The sequence below is a fragment of the Myotis yumanensis genome, unplaced genomic scaffold (assembly GCF_028538775.1).
Source record: "Myotis yumanensis isolate MYYU_CA2020_CCGP unplaced genomic scaffold, mMyoYum1.0.hap1 SCAF_7, whole genome shotgun sequence".
NCBI lineage: Eukaryota > Metazoa > Chordata > Mammalia > Chiroptera > Vespertilionidae > Myotis > Myotis yumanensis.
The window spans coordinates 47,252,135-47,260,070 of record NW_027223758.1 but is presented as its reverse complement, the minus strand read 5'-3'; positions in this window follow the sequence as shown (position 1 = coordinate 47,260,070).

Genomic DNA, 7,936 nt, shown 5'->3' with positions numbered 1-7,936 from the left:
GCTGCGGCGAGTGGGCGGAGTCTGTCTCCGCTGGGACTATCCATCATGGAGCCACAGCCAGGTAGGCAAGGCCTACATCTTTGGGGCAATCGATCGCGGGCTCTCAAACTGTGAGAGGGCACAGGTTTGGTCATCCCTCACTAACCCCCCTGCCAGCCCTGTCACCCCATGCAGCCTGCTGTTTAGTCCTTTGGTCATCCCTCACTAACCCCCCTGCCAGCCTTGTCACCCCATGCAGCCTGCTGTTCAGTCGTTTGGTCATCCCTCACTAACCCCCCTGCTGGCCTGGTTGCCCCACACAGCCTGCATTTCAGGCATCCATCTGGTTGTTTCGGTTGTGACGGCCCCTGGCTTTTTATATATTAGGATTAGATTAAAAAGTTTCATGAGAACAGACACTATGTTATGTGCCCTGTGCCTATTTTATCAAAACAAATATTTTTAAAAAATATATATTTTATTGATTTTTTACAGAGAGGGAGAGGGATAGAGAGTTAGAAACATCAATGAGAGAGAAACATCGATCAGCTGCCTCCTGCACACCCCCTCCTGGGGATGTGCCTGCAACCAAGGTACATGCACTTGACTAGAATAGAACCTGGGACCCTCCAGTCCGCAGGCCAACGCTCTATCCACTGAGCCAAACCGATCAGGGCTCAAACAAATATTTGATGATTAAATAAATTATACATAAAATACCTTCATGTTAAATGAAATAAATATATATTTGAACATAATAAAAATGTATATATATTTATTTAAAGCTTCAGTGCAATTCCTAATCAAATACTAGTGCAACTTTTGTAAAGTTATACTGGTCTTTCAGAAATAATATTGCCAGGTGTCCAATCTTTTAAAAATACTATTTCAATCTGACAACTTGAATAAATCTAGTACATGAAAAGTATATGCGTGTATATATTAATATTGGGCTATGATATTCTTTCATATCAAATATTAACACTTCATATGGAGTAGTTGCTTCATGATGTTCTTCTGAGCATTCGCTCTTACATGCTTGATCACATTTGCCAATCACAGAGGAATCTCAGAATTGAGACTTGAAATCAATTTCATTTAGTAGCTATCATTTTTATGTCCCTTGAAAAATCCTGACCACCTTGAACCTTAGTTTTCTCATTTAAATAATATAACACCATATATCTTCCTATATAATAAAAGGTTAATATGCAAATTATCCCCTCAACTGGGAGTCCCAACAGGGAGTTAGATTCGGGGGGGGGGGGGGGGGGCGGCCAGCCAACTGCCCACAGCCCGCCCTGCCCCCAATTGGCCCCTCGCACCCATCAGGGGTGGGGGTGGCTGACCTCTCGCATGCACTCCCCCGCACCCTGCCTGGCTGGCCCAGCCCCAATTGGCCCCCATTGGGGCGGGCCAGCCGGACTCCACCTATGCACAAATTCATGCACCGGGCCTCTAGTTTTAAAATAAAATGACTACTAATTTAAGGAATCTGGTAGTTTGTTTTTTCTCCATGAATAGGTAAGTAATTCAGGATATATTCTTGGATGATATTTTAATCATTGTTTTTTATAATTATGGTAAAGGATCATGTAATATGAGATCTATTCTGCTTTTATGACAACCTTTCCAATTTTTCACATACCTGTTTAATTTTCTAAGGTGCTAACCATTCTCATTAATTTGCTTAAACAGTTAACAGCTTAGTCTTCAGCACATATAAAGCAAAGAAAAAGATGACATAAAAATAATTAAAAGCTTTGTTTTTCAACTCTTTTCTGCCTTTGCTTGTTGCAGGGCTCCAAACTGACATCTTAACTTTAATATAGAATTATCTACATAATTATAACATGTTATTATGTAGACACAACTACAAATTGTGAAAATCGTAGGCACTCCAAGATGTAATTTTTTTGCAATCTCAATTTCCCCAAGGCCTTTTAAAGGACAAAGAGTTTAATTATATACACACTAATGAATTACAAGTTAATTTTTATCCACAAATAAATAAATAATCTGTTTAGAATTGCTTTTATTGCCTCTCTAGTTGTGAATGGATATCTTCTGGAGGCTAGCCATTTTGCTCCATGTGTTACAGTAATTAAAACAAATATATACCAATTCTCATTTCTATAGCATGTAGTTTTTCACTGATCTGTCTCCTAAACTTTACCAAAAACATTTAATATTGCCCTAAAATACAATAAATGTCTGTATGATTTTTCTAATAATTTGTAGTTCTGGGTAACGTGAAAATCCCTTTGTCAATCAGAGAAAGTTACATTTTATTTTATTTTAATTAAAATATTTTTTGAAAGCATATCAATTAAATGAATACTTTCAAGTGTTGCATATTCAAATAAATACACAAGGAATATGAAGATACTGATAATTGTGGTAGAGATTATTTACATATTTGTATATATTTCTAGCTTTCTAAAATTAATATAACTTAATAGAAAATGATATATTTCAAATAAAAGAATGAGAGAAATGAGAATTTTGGAAAGAAGAAACATAAGTGAGAAATTTGTCATAAGTAAATATATATTGAATTTCATTTATTAAAATATTAGAGTATGGTAAAATATTAATAAAAGAAATCTGAGTAGGTAGACTCAAAGGGGAAAATAAATCATTGAAGTATGGAAGCTTTTTGTCCTCAGTAAAATCATTCAAATATTTGGTAAAATATTCAGATATAAAATTGTTTGATTTTACCTACTTTACCCAAATAAATATTTCTTGGAGTAAAGTTATAATTGTATAAAATAAAATAATAAAGTTCTAGAAATATTTTAATAAATAATTTTTGTTCAGAAGATTGTAAAATTTTCCTATGTGTAACTGCAATGAAACAATCACCAAGATTAACTATACTTGGCTGACTGAAAACTTTAAACCTCTTTGTGTCAAAATAACAAGCATATTTCAAGATGCAACATACAAGCTGGAAAAATTCATATAAAATTTCAGATTTAAATATTTGCCCTTCTAATTAGGAAATTAATTTATACAAACCAAATTATAAAAGTATAATTTAAAAAGCAATTAAGTTCATGAATAGATACTTTACTTAAAAAGTAAATAAATAAGTACAATTAGCATAATAGGTTAAGTTTAAAAATGCATAAATCCAAGCTAGAGATTTTGATCAGTTTCTGCCAATAGCAATAGCTCAACCTATATATTCTGTTGTCTACTATTATTGAGTCCTCTATTTTTTCTGTGTGTGAGGTCCTTCTTTAGCCTGATGCTCCTCCCTTATGCTGTCATCTGGATTTCAGTTTTAATTTTTCTTCCCAGAGACATCTCTAAATTATTCTCCCTCTGCTGTATTATCTTTCTGCTCTCCCTTTATAATTTTCTCATAAAAATTTAAATCCTTCATTAAAGAGTCTTCCATTACTAAAGAAAACCATCCCTCAACACACATCACCTTCCAGGTTCCCACCTGTCACTACCATACCTTTCGCCAAAAGTCTACATGCAATGTATTTACTTCCTAGCTTCCCAAAACCCATTGCAATGTTGTTCTTTATTCAATTGCTCCACTGCAATTTCTCTTACACTCTCATCAGTAACCTCTGGGTAGGTAAAGTTGTCATGAGTTTCAACATATCCAATAATCGGAGCCCATTTTCAGGTCCTGTGCATAATGCAGTGAAGGTAGAATTAGTCAAACTGGGAAATCTTAGGATAGTGAACACACCCTCCCAAGTGAAACTCAGAGAAAACATCCCCTTCAAGGTTAAGTGATCCAGTACCACTCCCATCAACTACCATAACATCTGTCCCACTATTATTTCAGAATTGGGGATTAACTACCCAATCTGATTGTTCCTTAGGAAACATGGTTTAGAGAACTTAGAGCCACATTCTCTGGCTGAAATAAACTCTGGGCACATCTGGTATTGTACTTCCTCCCAAAGTATCCTGGTGTGCTATGTAGGAGTCAATCATATTAACATTCAAGGACATGACACAGATTATAATGTACGTATTCAAACAAATTTCAAAAACATCAAAATTACTAGTTATACAGAAATGTATTTGCATGTTTTTACCAAAAAAAAAAAATCCCCAATCTCAGCAATAAACCTAAAGAAAACAAAATCAGATAATTATAGCAAATAATTATGTAGCATACTATTATTTAGATATTACTATAAATAATTTACATATATAAACTATTTGTTCCTAATAGAAAAACTATATCCATGTAGTATGTGAACTATTTCTGTGCTAATTTTACAAATGAGGAAACTGAGGCATAGAGAGCTTAAGGAATTTTTCCAATTCAAAAGAACTTGTTCTTTGAACAGGTCATCTTTAGATAGAAAATATCTTAAAGTTCTCTTCATTTATTGCCTTTCAAAGCACTACCTACAGATTCAAATATCTTGATTTTACTCCATTTTTTTGGCAATACTGCTCTTTCTTCCACTGAACCACTCTCTGCCTCTGGCTTTCACAATGTCAGTCTCCTTTGCAGGCCATTGTTTTTGTGACTATCTGAAATGCTAGTGTTCCTTAGCATTTTTTCCTTGGCTGACTTCTCAGTCTCCTTGTGGGATAGCATCATGCCAAAGACTTTGGTAACTGTGATGTACGTTCCAAGATACACTTCTTCCATTCTGGTAGCCTTCCTCAACTTCAGACCTACAGGCACGCTTGCCTGATGAACAGGAACCTCAGGTTTTAATGGACTCCGCAAGGACTCATTATTCCCCCATCTCCTGTTCTTTGTTGACCATCTCACTGAACACACCTCATATGTCAATTTCCAAAGGCCATGTGTTTCTCTCTCAAGAATTCTTTCACAAATGTGTCATTTGAAGTGGGTTAACTTGCCAAATATTTGAAGATTTTACAGTTGTTTTTCTTTTGACTTCCTGTTCAGTTTCATGGTTACAATAGAATGTAGTGTTTTTTATTTCTATATTTTTACATATATTGTGGTGTGTTTTAAGGTCCAGAATGTGGTCTATTTGACTGAATAGTCTATGTGAGCTTCAGAAGATTGTGCACTCTGTTGGTGGATGAAATCTATAATAATAATAGGGTAATATGCTAATTAGACAGGACGTCCTTCCGGACGACCTTCCGGACGAAGCCAAGGCTGCTAGAGGAAAGCCGGTGCCGGCAGCTGGGGAAAGGAAGGCCTCTAGTGTTCTGTAAATGTCTAAGCGATTAAGTTGATTGATAGTGCTATTCAGTTTGTAGATATTCTTACTGATTTTCTGTCTGATTGATCCATTATGGACAGGAGCATTTTGATGTCTCCAACTCACATATTGGATTTGTCTTTTCTTCTTTCATTTCTATCAATTTTTACCTCCTGCAGTTTGATATTTTTTTGTAGGTGCATTACCATACTGGTAGAATTTATCATCCCTTTATCATGCAGGGTCTGTCTTCATTCCTGATAATCTTCCGTGTTCTGAAGACTGCTCTGTCTGAAATGAATATGGCCAGTCTAGATTTCTTTTCATTAGTGTAGCATGGTATACCTTTCTCTGTCCCTTTACTTTTAACCTATCTGGGTCTCTAGATTTAAAGTAGGTTTCTTGTTCATAACATATAATTTTATCTTCATTTTTCATTCCCTCTGACAATTTCCAACTTTTAATGGTGTGTTTAGGGCATTCACACTTCCAGTGATAGTGATAGAGTTGGATTGATAGCTTTCATGTTTGTCAGTCTCCTACTTACTGGATTTCCTTTTTTATTTCTTCTGCCTGTGCCACCTCTATTTTATGCCCTCTCTGGTTTTGGTTGAATATTCTATAGAATTATGTTACATCTCCTCTCCTATAGCAGTGTATCAAACCATTATTTTATGTGGTTTTCCATTTGTGCCAGAGGTGTCAAATTCTTCTGTTACCTTGTTTGGCCTTCCCCCCTGATTTTGCACTTTCATAAGTACTCCTCCTTAGAGTCCTGTCTCACAGGTCTTACCATTCTACCCACTGTTATTGCACTCTAGAACAGTGAATGCGAACCTATGACACGCATGTCAGAGGTGACACGCAAACTCATTTTTTTGGTTGATTTTTCTTTGTTAAATGGCATTTGAATATATAAAATAAATATCAAAAATATAAATCTTTGTTTTACTATGGTTGCAAATATCAAAAAAATTCTATATGTGACACGGCACCAGAGTTAAGTTAGGGTTTTTCAAAATGCTGACACGCCGAGCTCAAAAGTTTCACCATCACTGCTCTAGGTGGTGGTAAGGTTTGGGGATGAGGCTGAATGTTTAATATTCTCCTCCTTTTAGTGTGCTGTGTTTCACAGCTGTGACAGTCATAAACTCTATCCAGTTTACATATTGCCCTTTCCTTTTTGCTTTCTCTGACTACTTTCCCAAATGATTTTCTAAAATCTCTGAACCCTGCTGTGTGTATGTGTGTTTGTAGATATCTATATCTATATCTATATCTATATATAGATATATATCTATATCTATATGTCTATATCTATCTATATATATTTATATAGCTATATCTATATCTATATATATATCTCTTTTAGAGGCCCGATGCATGAAATTTGTGCAAGGGTCTCAGCCCTATAGCTCCGGCTGCCTTGGCCAGCCCTCGCAGCCCCGGCTTCATCCAGAAGGTCATCTGGGAGGACATCCAGAAGGTTCGTTCGGCTGTCCGATCTAATTAGCATATTATACTTTTATTATTATAGATATTTCTTTGTGTATATATGTGTGTGTGTGTGTTTGTGTATGAAGTACTTTTTTCTTCCCTATGAGAAATAAGGGTTGAAGAAGCAGGAGTCGGGGGTGGCTTCTTTTTCACCAGCCAGATCAGATTCTGGAAGACTGGGTGTATTGTGGCTACAGAAAAATCTGTAGCTCATAAAATGAAAAAAAAACAGTGACAGTGAGAAGTGCCCTAAGATTTTACACGTTGTTAGCATCTGTGAGGTTGAGTCTTAATGTTGTTCTCCAAGTCTCCTGATTATATTTGGTCTGCTCTGCATTTCAATTAGTTCTTTTTTTTTCCAGAAATAGTGACAAAACCTGTGTGAGAGTATTACAAATTGTCTAATATTCTGAAAACATTTTTTCTATTCTCGTATTTGAGCCTAAACTGTTTTAGCCCTATAGGGTTTCTTTCAGCTTAGATTATGCTATTAACATGTGACCCACTTCACTTGTCTTTTGGGAAAGTGTCTATTTAGGGATTTGTCAAGTGGGGTATTTGTAAATAGTTTATGATAAGCCACCACAAGAAGAAATTATTCAGAAACCATTCAGAGATGTGAAATGAATGTAATGTTTCATGCCAAGAGAGAAAAGCATGCATTTAGTATGTGCTCGGCTTTTATCCCAAGAAACAAGGCCAGATGAGCTTAATTTTGTGTGAATCTTGGGGCTTTCTGTGAAACACTATTTTCTCCACTACCCATTACAGAGAAATAAAACTTAATTTAAGAGGGTAAATTAAGACCTTTTTTCCCCAATCAATTCAAATGCAACTTCCCTGTTGCATTTGAATTGATTGGAAATACGTCACTTCTTACCATTGCAATGTTTGCTCAACTCCTTACCGTTTACTTAAATATTTGGAATATAGCATTCATCTTCTGCCAATTGGAGGTTAGTTTGCTGCAAACATTAAATGTTTTTATTAAGCAAAGTCTGCTTAATTCATGTTGTGCTAGATGAAGTAGGTGGTGGCTGTTCAATTTAGCCAATTTGTGGCCAAAGTCATTTTGGAAAACATTAAATTTTATTTATAACAAGAGCAGGGGAAGGAAAGATCATGAAACATCACCAGCATAAATCTTAAAGATGCAGAATGCTTTAAACATCATGCTGACATGTTGGTTTATACAGAGATACAGTGGGTTTAGTTATTGCAAAATTACACAGGTGTTCCAAGTTGACATTAGATTTTATAAATCCTTATAGGTGATGTAATTAGTGTAT